Source organism: Zalophus californianus, chromosome 8, assembly GCF_009762305.2.
Source record: "Zalophus californianus isolate mZalCal1 chromosome 8, mZalCal1.pri.v2, whole genome shotgun sequence".
Lineage (NCBI taxonomy): Eukaryota > Metazoa > Chordata > Mammalia > Carnivora > Otariidae > Zalophus > Zalophus californianus.
The window spans coordinates 84,397,388-84,421,623 of NC_045602.1; the positions used below are offsets into that span (position 1 = coordinate 84,397,388).

The following is a 24,236-nucleotide window of genomic DNA, read 5'->3' on the forward strand; positions in this document are numbered from 1 at the left end:
AGGAAAACAGGTGAGATGTAGGTCCCACCGGGAAAGGGTTCACGGTCCTGGCATTCTCCCACCTTGCGTCTTTGGGCACTTCACCTTCAGGTCTCGGTTTTGCTCTTCATAAAATGGTTAGACGTCAGGAGAGGTACGTGGACGGCAAGGGGGTCCGTGGGAGCGCCTCCAGAGTTGTACAGGTGCGGCAGAGTCTGGCATTTTCCTGAGATGGCTCGGGGCCACGGGGGTGGATGGAGAGGATCATGACTGGGAAGAGGGAACACACACACACGCACACACAGACACGCGGGCGCGCGCGCGCGCGCCTCCCTTCCTCTTCCTCCCACTCCGCGCCCCCCCCCGAGGGGGCGGTACCCCGGTACCTTGGGGGAGGTTTTCGGGCGGAGGACCGGGAGAGGACGGCGCCCCGGAGGGCGGCGGGGCCGGGGGGGGGGGGGGAGAGGGGAGGCAGGAGCGGGGTCTGGGCCGCTGCAGCCGGGGGCCCCTCCCCGCCGTCCCTCCCCGCTGTCCCCTCCCCCTCGCCTCCTCCGGGTCCCCGGCAGCGGCGGCTGGAGGAGCAGCCGGCGGCGCAGCGGCCGTGCAGCCTTTGTCTCGGGGCCGCGGGGCGGCGGGGCCCAGCGCTGGCGTAAGTGACCGCGGCCCGGGCCGCTGGGGTTCGGCGGGGAGCGGGCCGGGGAGTGCGGGTGCTCCCCGCGGGGCTGCGGGGCCGGACGGGCGGGGAGCCGGGCCAGTGCGCGCCCTACGAGGCGCTGCGGGCGCGGGGGGTGCGGCGGGGTGCCGGGGGTGCCGGGGTGCCGGGCGCCGCAGCCTTGAGCCCGAGGACGTGCGGCTTGGGTGCCAATCCTGGCGGCTGTGTTTCTCGGGGCAGAGGCCACGCGGGAACGGAGGAGGCAGAGAAGACAGGCAGTGATGGAGAAACGGGAGAGGACCCGGCGAACGTCACCATCATTACCATCATCATCACCACCACCATAGCCTCCACCGTCACCATCACCACCATCACCATCACCATCTCCATCCCCATCTCTGCCCGTTGCCCATCCCGGCGGCTCCCGACCTCCCCTCCCCTCTCATTTCCCCGGGTAAAATCAACTTTATCAGAGTATTTGCTTTTCCTGGGTGATACTTTGAAACCGCGACAGAGTGCCCCCAAATTAGGGATAAGTACCTGTGCGGTGGGGCATTCGGTCCTCTTTCCTTTGCCAGTTAGCTACCTCGGCTTTCCCATCAGGAAAAGGACTACGGTGGTGCTCCCTTGCCCACAGGCAGCCTTCGATGGCTGGCAAGCTTTCAGTTTTTCTACTCTGGTGTTGGAAAAGGTTTTGTATATTTAAAGAAAATTTTTTCTCTCACTTGGGAATAATGATGATCGTGATGATAAAGTAATGTCTTCACTAAATTAAATAATCAAGACTTTTAAATTCTTCTCTCCTTTGATTTATGAGTGTCAGAATACCAGTAGCAAAGAGAGGCATAAGGAAAATGAAACTTTGACTAAAATACCAAGAACAGAAGCAAACCAGGTACGTTCGTAGAAAAATCATCCCAGAGGGCAGAAGGCAATGACTTTTTGTCTAAAGTGTAGAAAGTGCTCTTTTAGTGGTTAGTGGCTGTAGATGTCATTATTTTTGGATGCATGTTGCGTCTTCCGGGTGCTTTTCACCCTACCTGAAGAATGTTTTAATTGTTGATGTTTCAAAACTGGCATTTACCTGCTCCAAAGGACTGCTGAGCAGTCAGAGCACAGATCAGCCAAGCCCGAGGGGCTGTTAGGAAGCCCAGCATGACAAAGCACAGAGATCTTCTTATGAAAAGTAACTTGCAGAACACAAGATCCTAAACGCTCTGTATTTTTGCCTATGAGCTAGAAAATGAATCTCGAACTTTCCATATTTTACGGTCTAGTCTAAGAAAGACAACTAGACAATCCTAAAGGGCTTGACATGCTTGGAACTGTCAGTATTATGGCAACGTTCCTTTGAAACAGGGTAATGAATCCCATGGTATGGTTTACCCTGTGTCCTGTTCCTACTTGGAGAAAAAGTGATAATATTGAAAATAATGTGGACCCAGTTGAGCTGCAGTTGTCACTGCCCAAATTAAGATACCTTAAATGTTGAAATATGATTATATATCATTAACTCAAACCTCTCTAAGTTGTGAAATGGATTTTTTTTAAGTTTATTTATTTGAGAGAGAGAGGGAGGTGGGGAGCAGCAGAGGGAGAAAGAGAGAGTCCTAAGCAGACTCCAGGCTGAGCGCAGAGCCCAACTGGGGGGCTCAATGTGGAGCTTGACCTGGGGCTCAATCTCATGACCCTGAGATCACCACCCTGAGCATGACCTGAGCGGAAACCAAGATTTGGGTACTCAACCAACTGCACTACCCAGGTGCCCCTGTGAAATGGGGTTTTTAAAGAGTAGATGTGATTCTGGGGAGAATGACTTTGAAATCATCTCTTTCCCCTAAAAATATTTTAGGGCCCCAAATTTAAGTAAGGTGTAGTCAATCTAAAGCAATTACATTTTTAGAACAGACTTAAGGAAGGGGCGCCTGGGTGGCTCAGTGGTTAAGTGACCAACTCTTGATTTCAGCTCAGGTCATGATGTGGGGCTCTGCACTGAGCGTGGAGCCTGCCTGGGATTCTCTCTCTCCCTTTCCCCCTGGTCCTCCCCACCCCTCTCTCTCCCCTTCTCTAAAAAAAAAAACAAAAAACAAAAAAACCAAACAAAGCACCTCACCATATTTCTGTTCTGGATCTTAGGGGAATAATTAGCATCTTTAGGAACTTCTGTGCCTTGGGTTGTTACTAAATTCTAGTGTTATATCCCACATAAATTGTTTTAACTCATATGAATTTTTATATCCCCATATGAATTATTAAAATTCTTAAAATTCAATAAATTCAATTCATAATTTAAAAATAATTCATTTATTTTATTGAAGTATGCTTTACATATGTAAAATGCACCACTCTTCAGTGTATAGCTTGATGAATTTTTATGTATGTATACCCTCATATTACCACCACCCAGAACAAAGTACAAAATATTTCCGTCATCCTCAAGTGTTCACCCCTGCCCATCCCAGACATAGTGCTCCTCTGACTGCTCTCAACATAGAAAAATAATTTCTTTTACTTTTCCCCCTGTTAAATCTGGTTGGCCTATTCCTTCAGCAAATATGACCAAGTCCAGGCCCTGGGCCCAGCACGACACAGACGTGAGCCTTCCCCTGGAGAGCAAATAAGGCCAATAATTAAACAAGCAAGGGTAATACTGTCTATGCAGATACAGAAGGTCATAGGAACTCAAGGCAAGCCATATCCCAGTTTTGGGGGATGTTTTGTTTTGTTTTTATGAGAGGGGAAGCTAAGGCTTTTTGGAGGATGTGAATATTTCTGTTGGGATCTGAGAAATGAGTAGAAGGTAGTCAGCTAACACATGCAGGGGGATGAAAAGGAAAGATTCTTCCACGTGGAAGGAATATCATGAGCCATGGTTCAGAAATGAGAGCACATGGAGTGTTCTAGGAACACAAATAAGTCGGGGAGGACGGAAGTACAGGGCTGGGGAGAAGCACATTGAGATAGAGCTGGAGAAGCTGTAGGGTCCCAGCCAGAAAGACTAAGGCCATGAGGAGGGTGGGACTTTGCTCTAAGGGCAAGGAGAGTCTCTGGACAGGCTTTAGTCACAAGTGCACAGAATGAGATCCGATCTCTCAGCCGACTACGTGGTATGAGATTATAGGAGGGACAGGGTGGGAGGCTGGGGTGGCTTTGATGAGGCAGTGGCAATGGGAATGGCGGGGGCGGGGAATGGATGGACCTGAAAGAGATTTAGAAAGTAAAATCAGCACAACCTGGTGTCTGACGTGCAAGGATTCAAGGATGACCCATTGATTTTTTAGATCTTACAGAATGGGTAGATGATGGTACCGTTGGAAATTCAGGGAGCGAATCTAGTTTGTATAATACCCTTCTTTGAGTATTTCTTTCCAAATACATTTAATGTCAGTTGCCAGCTAGCCAGTGGGACATTCAGGTAGAAATATCTACTAGGAAGTCGTAACAGGTAATTATGGGGCACATTCTATATGCCAGACACGCTCTGGACACTGTGAACAAGACAATGCGCTGCGCCCTTATGAAGCTCACATTGTATCAGGCTGGAGCTGCAGCCCGGGGTCTGCCAGATGTACATGGTTAACTAAAGTCTTCAGAGTGAATGAGGTTGCTCAGGAAGATTTTAGTGAAAGGACAGAGAAGCCTAGCATAGCATCCCAAGGAACACTAGTATTCTAAAATGCAGAAGAGGAGAGATGGCTGGGAAAGCAAGAGAAGTGTGGCATTCAGAGGTCTGGGGAATGGTCCCCAGTGTCACACACTGCTGAAAAGTAACATGAGGACTAGAGGTGGTCTGTTGTGGTGCTTCTCAGAGTGGGGTCCCCAGACTAACCACAGCAGCACCATTACCCAGGAATTTAAAAAGACACTTTTTTCAAAAAAAGATTTTATTTATTTATTTGACAGAGAGAGACACAGCGAGAGAGGGAACACAAGCAGGGGGAGTGGGAGAGTGAGAAGCAGGCTGCCCGCGGAGCAGGGAGCCCAATGTGGGGCTCGATCCCAGGACCCTGGGATCATGACCTGAGCCAAACATAGACGCTTAACTGACTGAGCCACCCAGTCGCCCCTAGAAAGACACGTTCTTGAGTTCCACCCCAGACTACTGAATCTGAAACTCTGAGAGTGGGTCCCAGCCAGCTGTGTTTTAACCAGGCTTCTAGGTGATTCTGATGTACACTGAGGTTTGAGAACCATTGCTCTACTGCATTCATTGATAAGGAAGTCATCAGTGATGGGAAAGTGTGATGAAAACAATTTCGTTGAAGTTACTGTTGTTTGGGATAAATTCAAAAAATTTTAACAGGAGTGTTCAAGTTTAGTTTTATTTTTTATTTGGAAATTTCCAATGTTTTATTTATTTTTTTGCAGGGTTGAATTTTTTCTTTCTTTTATATAGTAGTTGATAATAGATTCCTATTTTGTCTCACTCTGTTCTACATGATTTTTGGAGTTCTATTTTTATCTGCTTTGAGACACATCCCTTTAGGGGCTCTCAATATGTTAGGCCACCTGCATCATTGATCATTGATTTGCTGTCCTCAACTCTGAAATGGAGGAATTAAATTCCAAAATAGAGTGCAATCATGAAGATAAGTGAGTCTTGACTCTGAATGGCAGCTGAGAAAATACGTAGATGCTTGAATTAGTTCTTCCAGAAAGTTCCAAGACTCTATCAGGGATATATTTCTAATTATTTGGACTTCATACTCATGTGAAGTAACTGGAAGTGTGCCTTTTCATCTAAAGTGATCCAACAACATAACCATAATTATTGTACTTCCAATGTACTTATGGAGGAGAGGACTCTTATTAACCAGGTCTTTTCCTGTTTCTTTTGTTGTCCCACTCCCAAGTATTTTTCTTTCATTTGACAGGAAGAAGTAGAGCATATTACTATGTTTTGCTACCGTCAGGGAAAATCTGTGGTAGATTTTCAAATCAGAAGAAATTGATGCAGATATTACTCTTATTGCCATCCCAGTTCACAATGAACACTCTTCATTTTATAAGAATAAAAACTGGTAGTTCCAGTGCTCTGCATAGTGAGTGACAAGCACAAAGAAGGTCCCCAAATATTGAGTGGATGGATGGATGGATGGATGGGGAAGTGGTTAAGTAGTTGGTGGATCAGTGGATGGATGGATGGATGGATGGATAAGTGGGTAGATGGGTGCCTGGCTGGATGAATTAGTGGATAGATGGATGGATAAATGGTTATGCAGGTAGAAGAGCAGATGGATAAAAAAAAAAATAGCATGAGAGAGTTGTCCTGCCTAAAGAGGGAAAAGCAGTCCTTGTAAAAATATTGTTCCCCCTGAGGAGGGTACAGTGAAATGTGCTGAAGACAGAGACATTACTGGTGCTGTTCCTTAATTCTAATGTGATCTCATACAAATCCCCTAACATCCCCTGAGCCCCTTGTGTGAAAGGATGGTATCGGCCACCCCACCCACTGCCACATTTGGGGTCGCGACCCCATGTAAAATGATCATGAATATGTTGTTAAAACTGTAAAGTGCTATAGGAACCTAAATAATCCTTATTATATGTGGATAGATAATGGATTAGAGTTTGAAGTTGCTTTTCAGTGTGTTAGGACTGCTCTTTTGCTCAGCTTTGGGGACATCCAAGTCATTCCTTATACCAACTCACACAAGGTTTCGGTGGGCTCCCTTTTGTCCTCCTGTCTGGATTAAGCAATGCAATGATCTTTTACTTAATACGGTGTGTCCCCATATATGGTATGCAGCATAGAAGCACGTATTACCAGCATGTCAAACCTGTGATTTATTGACTTAAAACAAGATGAAAATGTGCAGCAATAAAGTTAATCTAAATTCGATGTGAAGAGAAATATTAGGTAAATTATAACACAGGCAAGATGCAGCTGTCTGTGGCAAAACAACTGTGAAGGTGGCAGGGACACAAATAACTAACTTTGGGGCAAGTCCAATTCAATATATCTGGGAATGGGGTGCATAAAAGCAATTTGAAGTTACTAGTTACTAGCTGTTGAGAATATATCATGAGCTATTTTTCTTTCCAAGCCACAGGCCATCCAGTTGCACACAGTGAGCTTTCTTCTGCCCCTCTGTTGGTGGTAATGATCTTTGGAGATTGGCCAGCTTATCTCTCTGTTGTTTACAAAGTGCTCTCACAAACTTTTTCTGTGCACATGGGTTCCGTTTAAGTAGTATTGCTATCGCCACTTTACAGAGGAGGGAGGAGAAATGTTCCCTGTCGAGACCACAGAGCCAAAGGCGCTGACTCAGGTGTTCCAATGAGAGCAGTTCTTTTCACTTGAGAACTTCTCAGTAATGGAGCTCCCAACAAAACGTGTGTCATGTCGCAGAGCTGTCAGCCTGTTGATCTTGTTAATATGTTGATTCTTTTGAAGAATCATCAAGTAGGTGGAAAGGGATCAGAACTGGCCAGTCCCCAGCCAATGGTGCCTCATGGATATAACACCCAAGGATGGTGTGTTCCCTGCCCGTGCTGTGGGTCCCGGCAGGAGTGTGGGCGCCCTCCTACTCAAGCTCAGGTTGAATGCTTATAAAGCAGGTGTGAGTGCTGCATGCTCTAGCACACCCATGAGTCTCTGGCCACGTTTGCGGGGGACATCCTTGCATCAGAGGTGTCTAAAATGTAGTCAGTGGGCTGTTTAGCAAAGCATTACTGGACACTTGTGATCTCTCAGGGATGTAGTTTTTTAGTCAACCCCTGTAAAACTGGCTCTTTGAGCCAATCACAAGAAGAAAATAGACGCATTCATTCATAATCAGTTTATTCATACATTGTATGTTTGTGGAACTCCTACTGCATGTGAGGAGCCATAGTTATAAGAAAGGGTTGGGGTTTTTTTTTTTCAATTTTTTGTTGTATCTACTTGACATTTTATCAAAAAAAGGAACTGAGTTGGAAATTATAAAGACAAAGAATTTTTGAAGTCATAGAAATGCTGATTAGAACAGTCTTTCAACTTTCATATTAATTATTGGCTTCAGACTCTCGACTCTACTTCAGAAGTGCTTAGCCCCCTCTGGGGACTCTGGTGAGGGCTTCTTCGTTGATGTCATCAAAGTCTTCATGGAACATGATGCTTGGATGTCTGCATGAACGATGACAAACCGTTATGTATTTTCTGAGGCAGAAGGCTTTGTGTTTGCTTGTCAAACCAGGTCACAACACTTTCTGTAGGAGATGGTCTCAAATTGGGATGAACAGGTCTTGGAAAGTGCACAGAACTTGGCAACCAGCAACCCAAGCTCTGGAGTCATTGTGTTCTTGATTGGAAAGCTTTTGGAGTCATACAGATCTGCATCTGAGGCCTTACTAGGCCACCTACCATGCTGGTTAACTGAGTAATTTTCCTTAATGTGCCTCAGTCTCCTAATTTGTAAGGTGGAGATTATAACAGACACTTGTAAGGATGTTATAGGGACCCACTAACCCTTAATTTGAAGACTTCCTGTGTGTCAGGCACCATGCTAAACATTTCTGTGATGTTATTTTATTTAATCCTTATGACACTGTATGAGGGAGGTGCCATTCTTAAACCCATTTTAAAGATAAGAAAACCAATTAGGTAAGGTTGTGTCGACTGTCTGGAACAGAGCAGCCTTCAGAAATTTAGCACATATAAGTCTAGTCTTTTCTATGTGCTGGCTGAGACTGTGTGCTGGCCTCCTAGGGCTTCAGATTCCTCACAAGTGAGTGAAGACAATGGCAGCTGCCCTACCACTGGACAGTCAACAGAACTTTGACTGACAAAACACTTCGTGTTGGGAAAGTACTGTGCAAATGCATATGGCCATAGTATGTCACCTGGGTGCACCCACCTCCCATACCGGGCCACGTGCTGGTGGCACCATCCGATGGCCCTAAGGAGAAGGCAGAGGTGCCCACAAAGAGGGGTCTTCTCATGTTTATGTCCTTGGTCTCGGTGACCATCTTGACATCGTCCTAATCTCACCCTGACATCTGAATGACTCTGTTAATGAAGACATATGAGCCCCAGCTACATTTCAGGGTTCATGGAGGGTTGGAATTGGAGCAAAAAAGAACATAGAGAACATTATCTTTGATGAGAAATTTGCTTCTTAGTAGCATCTGTATCTCTCTGTGGATGTAGCGGCATGAATCTTCTATAGAGAATGTCTCCCAACTGCCTTGCTGCTTCCTGCCCAGTGACCACCAGTGACTGGCTCTGCTCTTTCCGGGGTGGTGCGCATTCCCGTCATTGGCAGAGAAGGAGTTTCCATGTCCACCTCATTCAGGTTGGGCTTAGCAGTGGCAGGGCACATGTGTTGCTGGATGGTGACTGGACAGGATAGGAAGGAGGAACACCCTTTACCCCAGGCCCTCGGTGTGGGTTTTCTGGGGTTGAGTAGCAAATGACAGAGTCAGTGGCGATTAGTGGCAGGGATGAGCTTATGCCTTCCCTCTGGCTACATTAGTCTCTCCTTTTCTACAGGAGGGAGGAGAAGAGGAGAGGGAAGGGCATGTGGGGGACTTGGCTATGATTGTGTTTATGTTCAACACATCAGAGGGAAAATGGTGCATGTTTGTGTCACTCTGGACCCGTTACACATCTGCAGTCTGGAGTCCATTTCCTTTTTGTTCCAAGCAAACCCTTAGCTTGTTTTTTGGGGGGAAATCCCTGCGCCTTCATTACAAAAAGCATTGACTTTTCCTGAATTTCTTACATGCAGCACAGGACTAAGAAATGTAAACATTCTTATGAGAAAGTTGACTATTTATCTGATGTTCCCAATGTAATAACAGAAATAAAATCTAACTGAAAATAAACAATTAACCTCATCAAGAGGAAGTTAAACAAAATCTTAGCTTGTGCACTTGCTGATTTTTCCTCTCTGCTACATCAAAGGAAGAAAATGGATAATACAAAAAATGTTTCAAATGTTCAGGGCTGGTTGCTGTTGACATTCGGTGGCCATGACTTTTCAGAGTCCACAGACAATGAAAGGACAGACAACAGCTTAAGTCACAGAAATGTTGTCCTCTACCTCAGCAGTTGTGGGGGGCAGAGTCTACTTGCCATGTGGAAAGCTTTCTAGAATATTCTGTCTCATGTGGTTTCACAGAGACAACAGGTCAGTTGAAACAAATATTGAACAAGAGAGAGGAAGCTGGGTTCTAGTTCTAGCTCCACCTCTGCCTAAGCTTCTTACATTTGCAGTCTCTGAGTCTCTTTTGTTTTTCTTCTCTTGTGAGTGCGGTGTAGGGTACACAATTGCCAGGATGCCTCTCAGTTCCACAGTGCTACAGTTCTATGGTTTTATCCCTTGTGTGTGTGTTTTCCCCCCAAATCTTTTTTCTTACATTCTGAACTCAACATCCACTAACTGTATGCTGTTACCATAATTACCCAATCACTGAACACCACATGATGGAGAATAAAGTCACAAATATTTATTTTAAACGGTTTCATTATTTTGGAGGAGGGGCGGGAGAGAGCTCTATGCATGAAGCTCTAATTACAGTAATATAGTGCATTAGATTATAGCTCTCTTCTGCCCTATTTTATTGATTATCATAGCCCAGGAAATACAAGCCAAGATTTTTATCTCCATGCTCACATTGCTTACATTCCACACACCCAACAAGGGGCCAGCTCCCCCAAATGAGGAAAGAGGGGTTGAGGTTGTGAATCTCAGTGTAGGGAGAGTCAGTAAAGAAGAGTATAGAGGCTTCATAGGCCCCACACAGAACACATCAGTGAGGCACACTTTATGGTGCTGGTCTGGGTTTCAGTCTTCTGTGTCTTTGGCGCAAGCAAAGCCTGCTGGGACTGTGCACCTAAACCTTTAGCAATGTGTCATTGAGAGGCTCTGCCCTGTGCCAAGGCTATCACATAGAATTATCTTTCTTTCTAGAGTATTCCTTTTTCTTAAATATTTTTGCAGAATAAATAGCCAGATATGAACACAAACTCAACGAATAAGTTCTATGAATGGAGGGGAGTGCAAAACTTGCAGAAATATTTAACATGAATGCCCAAAAGAAATTTCAAGCAAATACAGGCTACTTTGCGGTATTGTCCCAGGTCTCACAAATATTCTACTCTTCAAGGTACTTGGGTGGAAGACATTAAAAGTGGTCATTGCTAACATTTTTGGAGTGCCAAATACGGTTCTAAGCATTTTTATGTGATTCTCTGTAGGTTCTATAATTATCCTCGTTTTGCAGATGAAGAACGTGAGGTACAAAGAAGCTAAATAATATGTCCAGAGTTTACCTGGCTAGTAAAGGGCAGAACTAAGACTTAAGCAGTTTCTATTTTCCCTTGCTCCTTTTGCAGCCACTACCCCCTATACTGAGAAAGCACCAGCACCCCAAAGGATGAACTGTCCAGCTTGTAGACGTGATAGGTAGAGTTAGTGAAGGGCAGGGAAGCTTTGATCTAGAACATTTCCAAAACTGATTTCATGACAAGCGTGGTAGATATACCTCTAAAGTTTCCTTTCCTGGACCTCCAGAGAAGCCCAGGACAGAACAGAATCTCCTGAAATTGGCACATTTTCCAGAACTAAGCAAATGTTTCACTGACATTCCCCCTGCTTCCTGATAAAGCCAGCTCCAGTCTTACCCTCCACTGATGGGCTTGCTTTCCTCCTTGGACTAATAAGCCAAGAAGGCCTGGTTTTGCACAAAAGGAGAGACTCTGAAAAAACCATGCATTCTGTCTTGTAGCTATGAGATGGATTGAAAATATGTTTTGTTTTGTTTTGTTTTGTTTTGTTTTGTTTTGTTTGAGAGAGAGAGGGCAGGGGGAGGCGCAGAGGGAAAGAGAAAGAGAATCTTAAGCAGGCTCTACGACAAGTGTGGAGCCCAATGCAGGGCTTAATCTCATGACCCTGAGATCATGACCTGAGCCAAAACCAAGAGCTGAATGCTTAACCAACTGAGCCACCCAGGCACCCCGGACTGAAAATATGTTTAAAGAGAGATGTGAGCAAAAGACCATAGCTGTTGGGAGAAGGTATTAGTTCTGACTTGAGTGATCAAGAGAGGTTTCCTTGAGGCAGTGGGCACTGACCGGAGTGGGTGGCAGTGGGGGGGGTGGGTGGTGGCATTCCAAGCAGAGGGAAAGTATGAGTGAAGGCCCAGGGTCAAAATGCACAACACATGTCTAGGATCTGGAAGGGCAGGAAAGCTTTGATCTAGAATGTTTCCAAAACTGATTTCATGACAAGTGTGGTGGATATATCTCTAAAGTTTTCCAAGCAAGGGATGCTGCCTTGTGCTGCAGCATCAGATTGTGTGCGAGAGCAGAGAATGATAAGGCTGTCAACAGAAAGATGAGCCATAACATAGATAGCTTTGAACCCCAAGCTAAGGATTGAGTTTTACTAAGTAGCCACTGATGAGCTATCTAAGGTCATGGAGGAAGAGAAAGAAAGCACAATGATTTATGCCTAAGGAAATAAACCTGGCCACAATCTATAGAATAGTAGAGACTGGAAGAAAGGGAGAGATGTCAGTTTAGAGACTAATTAGGAAGCCATTTAAATAATTCAAGCAAGAGATAATGAGCAGTTTCTGAACAGGACAAAGACATGGAACATGGAAAGGACTATACTTTTAACTCAGGGAGTAGTGAGGGGGTGGAATCTTCAAATATTGTTCCAGTATTGGAAGTGGAGGGAAATGAAGGAGCCAAACTGACTCTTAAAACAAGGAGAAAGATGGCTTAGTTAAAAGAAATATGAGTTTTTGGGCACCTGGGTGGCTCAGTTGGTTAAGCGACTGCCTTCAGCTCAGGTCATGATCCCGGGGTCCCAGGATCAAGTCCTGCATTGGCTCCCCGCTCAATGAGGAGTCTGCTTCTCCCTCTGCCCCTACCCCCTTTTGTGTTCTCTCTGTCACTCTCTCAAATAAATAGATAAGTAAATAAATCTTTAAAAAAATTTGAGTTTCTGCTTCCAGAAAGATAGAGTATAAGTAACTATCCTTTTCTACTAAGTAGAGCTAAAACTCACTGGACGCTACTTATAAAACAAATACAAGAAGACTGAAAAGTGGAGAGAAAGGGCAAGTTCCACTAGGGATCACAGAACTTGAAGAATGGCATGGTGCTGAGTTCCCTGAATTTCGTCTGCCTCTTATATCTCAGAGTCTCATAACATCATGCTCAGAACATCTAGGCTTCAATCAAAAATCACTCATAATACAAAGAACCAAAAAAACAATCTCAACTTGGGTGAAAGAAATCAAGCAACATTTGCCTACACTGAGACATATCTTAGAATTACCTGACAAGGATTTTAAACCAGTCGTCATAAAAATGGCTGAACAATTCTGAACACATTTGACACAGATGACAAAGAAGAAAATCTCAATGAAGAAATAGAAGATATAAATAAAAATGAAATGGAAATTTTAGAACTAAAAAACACTAGAAATAAAAGACAAATCTCAGTGGATGCACTTAAAATCAAAATGGAAGAAAGAGGAGAGAATCAGTGAACTTGAAGATAAGGAAATACATATTCCCCGATCTGAATAATGGAGAAAATAGAAGAAAGAACGAAAGAATGAAAGAAAGGCTTAGAGGCCAATGTCTTCCAGAAAAGAGAAGAGAAGGGAACACTTCCCAGTTCTTTTTATGAATTTATTATTACCCTGATATCAAAACCAGAAAACAACAGTAAAAAAAGGAAAACCAAACACTATGAATACAGGTGCAGAATTCCTTTATGAAGTATTAGCAACAGAATTAGAATTCAACTATATATAAAAAGAATTATATATCATGACTAAGTGGGCTTTATTCCAGATATGCAAAGCTAGTTCAATATATGAAAACCAATCAATGTAATCTATTATATTAACAGGCTAAAGAAGCAAAATCACATAATGGTATCAATTAATGCAGAAAAGATGTCTGACAAAGTCTAATACCCATTCACAATCAAAACTCTGAGAAAAGAAGCCATAGAAGGGAACATCCTCAACCTGACAAAGACATGTACAAAAACTCTCTAACTAACATCACACTTAATGGTGAAAGACTGAGTTCTTTTGCCCTAAGATTGGGAGCAAGGATGTCTACTTTCACCATGCCTATTCAACATAGCAGTGAGAGCTCTAGCCAAGGTAATAAGGCAAGAAAGGGAATATAAGGCATACAGATCATAAAGGAAGAAACAAAATTGCCCTTATTTGCAGATGACATCATTTGCTACATTAAAAAAATCCCCCCAAATTCTCCAAAATCATTACTGGAACTAATAAGTGACATCACAGGATATAAAATTAACAAACCAAAGTCATTTATATTTCTACACAGTAGAGAAGAACTCTTGGAAACTAAAATAAAAAATACAAGACTATTTATAGTCACTCAAAAAAATAAAATACTTAGGCATCGATCTTAACAAAAAACCATATACCAAGCTTATACACTGAAAACTGCAAAGCCCATGAAAGAAATGAAAGAAAATCTAAATAAATGGAGAGACACATTGTGTTCATGAATTGGAAGATTCAACTTATTAACAATGACTATTTTTCCCAAATCAATATGCATGTTTAATACAATTTCTGTCAAAATCCCGGGAAGATTTTCTGTGGATATAGACAGAATTATTCTAAAATTTATACAGAAAGGCAAAGGAACTACAATAATTAAAACAATTTTGGGGGGAAAAAAACACAGTAAAATGGGCAGAATTAGTTTACCCAATTTGAAGACTAGTATACAGGTGTGAAAATGTAAGCCTGTCGGACACATAGATCAGTGGTATAGAGTAGAAGACCCAGGAAGAGACCTACACAAGTATAGCACTAATTTTTAAAAGATTAATTGATTGATTGATTGATTTTAGAGAGAGCAAGAGAGTGCACATGGGGGGTAGGGGCAGAGGGAGAGGGAGAGAGAGTCTTAAGCAGACTCCACACTGAGTGTGGAGTCTAACATGGGGCTTGATCTCACGACCCCAAGATCATGACCTGAGCCAAAATCAAGAGTCCGACCTTAACCAACTGAGCCATTTAGGCATCCCATTCAACACTGATTTTTGACAAAGATTCAAAAGCAGTGCAACAAAGGATAGTGTTTTCAACAAATGGTGCTAGAGCAATTGAATATTTTTAAAAAGAATCTTGGCTTAAAAACTCACACTTTACACAAAATTTTATCTCAATATGGATCATAGATTTCAATGTAAAGCATCAAATTATATAAAACTTTTAGAGGAAAACATAGGAGAGCTCAGTGAAGCGTTCTTAGATATGACACCAAAAGTGCAATTCATAAAAGACAAAAATCAATAAATTGGACTACGTCAAAATTGAAATGTTACTTTGCAAAAGACCTTGTTGAAAAACTGACGACAGGCTACAGACAGGAAAAAAAAATATTTGCAACCACACATTTGACAAAGGACTCTTATCTAGCAGGTATAAAGATCTCTTAAAAGTCAACAGTATAAAAAACAATCTTGCTAGAAAACAAGCTGCATGAAGAGACATTTCACTGAAGAGGCTATATTTATGGCAGATAAGCACTGAAAAAATATTCAGCATCACAAACCATCAGGGAAATGCAAATTAAGACTCTGATGAGATATCACCACACCCTTATCAAAACAGATAACTAAAATATATTAACAGTATCAAATTCTGGCAAGAGGTGGAGAAAATGTATCTCTCGTATACTGCTGATTGGAATGTGAAATGTCACAGCCACTCTGGAAAACAGTTTTGTAGTTTCTTTAACAACTAAGTGTAAGTGAAATAAGCCAGACAAAGAAAGACAAAAATACTGTTTGATACTATATGATCTAACCTATATATATATATTTATATATATATGTTTTTTTATGTGCTTATCTGCCATAAATATATCCTCATCAGTGAATGCGTGTGTGTGTGTATTTATTTATTTATGCTCAGAAAAGAGATCGGGGGCACCTGGGTGGCACAGTCAGTTGGGCGTCCAACTCTTGGTTTTGGTCAGGTCATTATCTCAGGGTCATGGGATTAAGCCCTGCGTCCGGCTCTGTGCTCAGTGGGGAGTCTCCTTGAAATTCTCTCTCCTTCTCCCTCTGCCCCTTCCACTGTGTGCTCTCTCTCTCTCTCTAAAGATAAATAAATAAATCTTTAAAAGAAAAGAGATCAGATTTGTGATTATCAGAGATGAGGGCTTGAGGGGTGAGAGAATTGGATGAGGTGGCCAAAAGGTACAAATGTCCAGTTATAAGACAAATAACTATTAGGGATGTAATGTATAAAATGATGACTGTAGTTAACACTACTGTAGTATATTTGAAAGTTGCTAAGAGAATAAATCCTAAAGGTTCTCATCACAAGGAAAAAAATTATTTTTGTAAATACACGAGATGAAGAACGTTAACTAAATTTATTGTGGCAATCATTTTGTAATGTATGTAAGTCAAGTCATTATGCTGCATGCCTTAAACTTATAGAGTGCTGTAGGGCAACTATATCTCAATAAAACTGAAAGAAAAAATTTTAAAAAACAAAAAACTGAACATACACTTACTATACATCCCCGCAACCTTTATCTCGGAGTGATGAAAACATATCCACACATGAACTTGCACACCATTGTTCATAGCATTGTTCTAGGGACTCGTATGCCAAAACATAAAAAGCCAATCTCTGAAGATCACATACTATATGATTCAATTTGAATAATATGCTCAACAGTATAGAAATGGGGAATAATCTAATGGTTGCCGGGGTTAGGGATGGGGAAGGGAGGGGGAAGCTGGGTGTGATTATAAAGGAGTAGTCTGGGGCAGATATTTGTGTTGCTGGAATAGTTCTGTATTTTAATTGCGGTGACGGTTACAGGAGTCTACACATGTGATAAAATGACAGGGAACTATACACATCCACTGTTTCAATGTCAGTTTCCTGGTTTTGACCCTATACTATAGCCATGTAAGTTGTAACCACTAGGGGAGACTGGGTAAAGGGTACAAAGGACTTCTGTGTACTGTCTTTATAACTTCCTGTGAATCTGTACATTATTCAAAAATAAAAAGTATGTATATATATATATATGTATATTTAAGAGAGAGAGAGAGCAAGCAGGGAAGTGGAGGGGGGGATGGAGAGGGAGAGAGAGAGTCTCAAGCAGGCTCCACGCTTAGCATGGAGCCCACGTGGGGCTCGATCTCACGACCCTGAGATCATGACCTGAGCCAAAATCAAGAGTCGGACACTTAACTGACTGAGCCACCCGGGGGGCGCCACAAAAAATATTTTAAAGAGATATAGAAGTCTGAAGAAGAGCTGTTTGGAGAAGAAGATAGCATTTGATGGGGAGCACACTGAGCTGGAGGAGCTAGTGTGATCACTGGATGGAGATGTGAACGGACAGCTTGCAGTACTGGCCTGAATTTCGAGAGCATCTGAACCCAAAATGAGGCTAAATTAAGCTGCAGGCCCGTACTGTGGTTGCTAAGGGAGAGAGGGGAAAGAAAAGAGAAAATAAGGGGATTTATGAGGCAGGAGGAGGAAGAAGAATTGCTAGCAGGAAGAATGTGGGCTCTGGGTTGTCAGTGGGGCAGAATTGATATTAACATAGGCGCAGCTTCCTGAAGCCCAGAGAAAACAAGGGTTTTCAAACTATTGGATTGCACATCAAAACAACTGGATTCTAGAACCAGATCTGCAATAAATTAGTTAGGTATATTATGTTAGGTAAACCACTTCATTTCTGAGTCTCATTTCTTTAGCAGAACTGTGTAAGTCAGTGTTCTTAATCAGGTAGTTTGGGGTTTGGATCTGCCCCACCTGTGTTCATCTGGGGGTCCAGGTTGAGGGCCACAGCTACCCTGGACACATCTTCTCAAGGCAGATTTCCAGAGCACTTTTTTTAAAAAGATTTATTTATTTATTTCAGAGAGAGAGAGAGAGCAGGGGGGAAGAGCAGAGAAAGAGGGAGAGAAGCAGACTCCCTGCTGAGTGGGGAGTCCAGTGCAGGGCTCAATCTCAGGACCCCGAAATCATGCTCTGAGCCGAAATTCAGAGTCGGACGTTCAACCCACTGAGCCACCCAGGTGCCCCTCCAGAGCTTGTTTTAAGCCTCTGCTTGCTCATGTCTGCTAAAATTCTCTTGCAAAACAGTGACGACAAATAACATGAAGGGTGGGGAAGAGTGATCCACTCCTAGTGGATGGGGATAGGAAGTGAATATTTGCTGAATAGTCCAGTCTAATGCTGCCATGAATGTGGGTGTATAAATATCTGCTTGGATTTCTGCTCTCAGATTTTGGGGGGTCTATACTTACAAGTGGAATTGCTGGATCATATGATAATTCTACATTTAACTTTCTGAGGAACCACCATACTGCTTTCCACAGCAGCTGTACCATTTTATATCCCATGAGCCATGCACAAGGTTGTCTCTCTCTGTCTCTCTCTTTTGATAGTAGCCATTCTAATGGGTGTGAAGTGACATCTCATTGTGGTTTTGATTTTTCCTTTCACTAATGATTAGTGATGTTGAGCACATTATCATATGCTTATTGCCCATCTCTGTATCTTCTTTGGAGAAATGTCTCTTCAGGTCCTTTGCCCATTTGTGCATCAGGTTGTTCGTTTTTATTGTTGAGTTGTAGGAGTTCTTTACATATTCAGGATATTAAATCCTTGTTTGATATATGTTGTGTAAATGTTTTCCACTGGTGGCCTTTTCACTCTGTTGATAGTGTCCCTTGATGCACAAAAGTTTTAAATTCTGATGAAGTCCAATCTAGCTGTTTTTTTCTTTTGTTGCTTATATCAAATCTGGAGACTTGGGGGAGCATCATTACTATGTGGAAATATGACATCTTTTCTCAGTGGGTCCCACACCCCTTTGTGGTGCCCACACAACGCCCCTTTACCACTGAGCAGAGCCTGTGGGGGCACAGTGTCATGTAAATTCTCTCTACCACTCTTGTATCCCACCAGACTACAAAATTCCCGGTGGTAGGAAGTTTCTATTCATCCTGGGGCCAAGTAAAGTGCTACACAGCACAGTGAGGGGCTGAAAGAATGTTGGATAAGTAAATATCAGGGTAACTGAATAAATGGCTGTAGGAAGGAAGAAATTGGCTCCTCAGCAGGGCAACAGAGCCTCAGACCTGATTGTTTTCAAAAGCTCTTTATTTCTTTCCTTTCTTATTGTCCTGGGAGGTTGCTTCTCAGTGGGACCTGGCTTTTATATAATTGTTTGCAGCATAACAATACTGTTCTATAGCTCTGAGGCAGTGGCCTAATTTCCCTCCTTCTTTAATGAAAGAGACATGTCTTCTGTGGGAAATCAGTGATTTATTGAGTGACCAAAGATTGTTTCTGTTCCTAATAGAAACCAGTGTAGATAATCTACTTGCTGAAGGTGAGGAAGGAACATGACAAGCTATTTCTGAATAGGAAATTAATTTCATCGCCCCTGGGGTGTCCTTGCTGATTTGGAGCTGGGTTCATCCTGATGTTCTCCCTCAGATGGCCAGCCCTCCTCAGGACACCCAATCCAAACACCTTTTTAATGAACTTTGTGCATGTAACTCTCCCGTGATCCCCCAAGGCTCTTGGAACACAAATTCAATATAAAATCAAAATTGGGAGCATTCATTCCAAATTAAAATAAAATCTACTGAATGAAGCATGAATAGCTGTTAATTATCCTTGTTTAATTTTCCTTCCTTTTAGGATAGCTGATGTCACTCTCAGATAAGGGGGTAGCAGGCCCCAAAGCTTAGGAAATAATAGCAGGAGAAAAACATGAAATTAAGAAAATTCTCTCAATTAACTTTTTGTGCAAATTGGAAAAAGGCTATCATTATAAATTATTATTTGATTTTAGCAAAGGAACATCTCAGTCAAGCTTGTCTTTCTCGTCCTGCTGCAGCAAGTCTGAAAAGCCATGACATTCTAAAAAGAGCAGGGCTTTGAACTCAGACCTGGATGTGGATCCTTACAGCACTTCTCCCCTTCTCTCTGTGGGATCTTGCAGGAGTTATGTAAGCAGTTTTAGCCTCTATTTGCTCATCTGTAGAAGAGGGATCAAACGGAAAATGCTTTACAGAGCTGCTATAAGATTAAACAGAATAGCATTTGTAAAGCATGTAGCATATGCTCCATAAATAGCCCTTTACACCCCCACCCCCTATACGTGACATTTGTTGTGGACATCGCAGTTTAAGGGTGGAGTTATTTGTTAGGGGATTCCTAATTTAAATAACAGACTAGTGGTACACCCCATGACCAAGGCCCCGTGGACAAAAAAACGATTTCTATTTTTTGCAAGGCATCATCTCCTTTATCCACGTATTTCTTCCTCAGACGTTCATGGTGCGCCATGATAAAAGAGCTGGTGGCAGGGAAGGATGGAAAACCGAGCTCGTCCCTGGAAGCGTGGCATAATTTGTAGCTTCCTTTTTCTTCCATGACTTATTTCCAAATGTCACAGGGCAAGGGTCACTTTTTTGATGAGCAGTAAGCCAAACACAGACAGGGTTCTTGCAGCAGAGATAAAGGGTTTCACGGCACCGCAGGGAGGAAATTTCTAAAAACTGGCCTCCTGCAGGATAAGGGGAGCTGAGCATTTATGGGATTTTACGAGGGGGTGGAGATCTGGAAGGTGGATGGAGGTGATTGGACATTGGGAAAGGTGAAGTAAGAGGGAAGACCTCACTGCTTCTGCGCAGGCGCCACCCAGTAACATCCGGGCACTTGCGTCGTATGCACAAAAGATGGCGGCACGACTGTGAGCCGTGTGGGGAGATCTCGCGGTCCTTCTTTGAAGCTGCAGGACTTCTTTCCGGTTTTTTCTAGTCTTATTCGGTCTTGTGGCGGTCGGTCAACTTTGTGCAAAACAGATTCATCAGTCAGTTAGGTTGAACGGAGTGTTCTTGGGGTAGAATGGTCAGGCATGGGTTAACGTGTCGTTTCACTGATTGTCTGCAGATACTTGGGTTGGTTTGGGAGAGCTGTTGTTGCCACATTGATCAATGCCTGATTTCCCCCACGTTACTGTAAGCTCCAAGGATGGGCTCTGTGGGTTTCATTCAGGGCTGCATCCGTGTGCCCAGCACACCAGCAAGAGAGCCATAACTAGTCACAACTGGCCACTGACCTGCATCCAGGAAATAACGTTTTTGCCTCATAGAATTCAATGTAATCTCCTCATTCTCAAGTCCCAAATCCGAGAAGAGACAGAGGCAAGACATGGCATCTTTGGTCGCTTTGTTTTTCTGTTTCCTTTTAGTCGGGCAGGAAGGAAATGGAGTGGCTTTCTCTAGGTGATATTTCCACCCCCATGAAAAAGCAAAGGGACGTGGCAAAATATGAGGGGAGAACTTGGCTGCAGACTTAAAGGATTTATAGGAAATTATAAACAGCCTGCCCTGTGGAGCCCAAAGGCAAGTGAGGATAATTGGAATCCTCTTCGCCGAAGAGATACGAGTCCCATCCATATTTTTTAATCACAAATTTCTCCACTTTTATTCCCTATGGAGAAATCTGTCTCCACAGATATTTATAGTTCAGACTCCCAGAGGGTGGAAGCCTCCCATCCTTGCTCTTCGGAAGTTTTCTTCTGCTGACAGAACAGAATAGAGGTGCTAACCCTGTCCAGAGGGCTCACGTTAAAGAGGACAGATAGGCCACCTGCCTGTTATAAGGCCCATGGTGACCCGGGGCTTCCAGGAGGAGGGAAAGTTGCTAGTCTTCATTTTGGAAAAACAAATTCCTTGCAGAGACATTTTTGTGGTCTGTTCTCACATCTAAAGAAGTTTGGCAACCAAGATTAGTGTATTTTTAAAAGATTTTATTATTTATTTTAGAGAGAGAGGGTGTGCACACAGGGGGAGGGGCAGAGAGGGAAGGAGAGGAAGAAGGAAAGAATCCCAAGCTGACTCAGCACTGAGCACGCACTGAACGTGGAGCCAAAAGCAGGCTCCATCTCACCAGCCTGAGAGCGTGACCTGAGCCAAAACCAAAAGTTGGACACTTAACTGACTGAGCCACCCAGGTGCCCTGCTTAGTGTCTTTTTTAGAACAATGTTGTCCCCATTGTTAAAACCCAAAATTCAAATCAGTAAAAGTTAAAGATCTTTTTGGCTTTACTCAACAATTTATGAAGAGGGCAGCATTCCATCTAGCAGAGAGAAAGGAGCTCTGAGGACCTGTAGAAAATGGGAGACTTTTATAGGCAGAAGGGAACAGGAAGAAAGAAGTTACACTAGCAAAAAGATTGGCTGTGGCAAGGTCACCTTCCTTTAGGGGATCACAGGGGTCTGTCAGGCAGATTACTTAACTCGTGCTGATCAGTTGAGTCCTGATTGGTTTAAGATTACACTTCTGGAAGAGGCTGAAACTGTAATGAAGTTAAATCTTAGTTTAGTGATGTGGAGCTTAGCATGAGTGACTCCATTTTGGACCAGTTGTCCTATTTTGAACACCAGGTTGGAACCCCTCCCCCTACTTTGTGATTACCAGAGGTGATTAACTTACAACCAGGAAGCCCTCCTACATTTCTTCAGAATGAACCATATCACACACTTACCCTGCACACTTATCTGTGGTAGAAGCAATGGTTTACTTGGCTTAGCCTTTTTCTCTTGAACTCATTCTGTTCATGTATTGAACACCCAGCATAGACCAAGACAGTGCTAGCCCTTTGGGGACAATATTCAGAGGTCATAATTGCCATCTCCAAGGAACTGAGGCTCTAGAAGGAGAGACAGAAGAAAGCAAGTGGACTCAGAACTGTGTGGAGGGGGTTCTATTTGAGGTGTGTTGGGACACTCTGGGAGGAGAGGATAGAGCCCTAAACACTGTGGGGGTGATCGGGTTGGGGTGGGTCACGGAAAGGCACACAAAGCCCAACAGAGTCACTGAGTGAGCACAGGAAAGAATGTTCCTAGTAGGTAAGAGAATGTTTGCAAAGTCCTGGGAGAAGCAATGGGTTTGGCGAGGCTGGAGGCCCAGATGGGTATGGGCAATGACAGGAGTCCAGAGGTTAGGGATGAGGCATGGCAGCCTGCAGCACTTTACTTGTAGGGCACCTGCTGTACTTAACCATGAAGATAGTAGATTTTGTTGCACACTTGCTTTTTTAATTTAAAAGAAATGTACTATGAAAATGTTAAAACACACAAAAAAATAGAATAGTGTAACGAACATCCTCATACCCCTTATTGACATTGGACAGTATCAATATATAGCGAATCTTGTCTTATTTATATTTTTCCACTGCCCCGCCCCCCCCACCCCCTGGATTATTTTAAACTAAACCCCAGATATTTCATTTTAGTCAGTATTCAGTATGTATCTCTCAGGGAAAAGGACACTTTGTAAACACACCATAATACCATTATTACAATTTAAAAATTAACAATAGGGATGCCTGGGTGGCTCAGTCAGTTAAGCATTTGCCTTCAGCTCAGGTCATGATCCCAGTGTCCTGGGATCGAGCCTCGCGTCGGACTCCCTGCTCAACGGGGAGTCTGCTTCTCCCTCTCCCTCTGCCCCTGCTCGAGTGCTCTCTCTTGATCACACTCATTCTGAAATAAATAAATAAAATCTTTTTAAAAAATTAACAATAACTCCAAATATCATCTAATATTCAGCCAGTTTTCAGATTTCCCTAATTGGCTCAGAGACATCTTTTAAGAGTGGTGTGTTGGTTCCAAACAGAATTTACCAATTGCACTTAGTTGATAAGCCCTTAAGTCTTATTATATCCAAAGGGTTACTCCTGTCTCTTCTTGGCCCTGGCACTTATTTATTAAGAAGAACAGGTGATTTGTCCAGCATTCTGGGTTTGGTCATTGAGGGGTTTTGAGCAGAGGTGTTTCATGGCCCAGGGTGCTTGCTAGAACAATCTGGCAGCCTGGGGAAGGTGGACTGAAGAGGACCTGATAACCAGGGTGCCGGCAGAAACTGGTAAAGATTGGGTGTGCTAAGTTTGAGGCAGTAAAGCTAAAAAAGAGGCACAGGTCTGAGAAATACTTAGAAGTGGAATTGGAGGTAGAGGGTGAAAAAAAGAAGGAGTCAGCTGGTGGCACTCAGATTTCTGGTGTAAGCAGCTTTGGGTATGGTGTGTCATTATCATAGGAGGGATTTGGATGAGGGGAGGGGAAGGGACATATATTTTTAAGATATAGATTTGGATATTTAAATAAAGACCAAAATGAAATACACAGTGATGGGGTTTAGGACAATACCTCAAATTATGGCTCTTTGACATACTGAATATTTCAAGCAGAAGAAATGACATGCACAAGAAGCACTTTCTGACCTTTCCCTGAAACATGTCAGAAAACCCTCATGTGAGAAGTACCCTCCCTAGACTCAGAGGAAAAGAGCAGCTTCATCTTGGAAGATAAAGGGACAGACACAGGAATCTGAATGAACAGGCCTTGCTAAGTGTCCCCCAGTTTAGTACACTTGGCTCATACCCTTTGTCCAATCATATTTTTCCACGACCTTCCACTCTTCATCAAACCTAGCATAAAAACACTCAGATTTAACCATTTCTTCTGGTCTTCCTTTCCTTATGCAAGCTCCTGTATAATGTAAAACGTATGTTAAATACATTTGTAAGCTCATCTCTTGT

General features: G+C 43.1%; 1 protein-coding gene across 2 annotated transcripts in view; it reads left to right on the top strand.

Moving 5' to 3' along the window:
* The first annotated feature begins 455 nt into the window (after positions 1 to 455).
* Positions 456 to 24,236, top strand: part of GPR45 (G protein-coupled receptor 45) — an 84,585-nt gene continuing 60,804 nt past the window's right edge. For both annotated transcript variants that reach the window (XM_027620634.2, XM_027620633.2), the window contains exon 1: positions 456 to 628. The gene's annotated coding sequence lies outside the window, so the exon portion shown is untranslated. The remainder of the gene's footprint in view (positions 629 to 24,236) is intronic.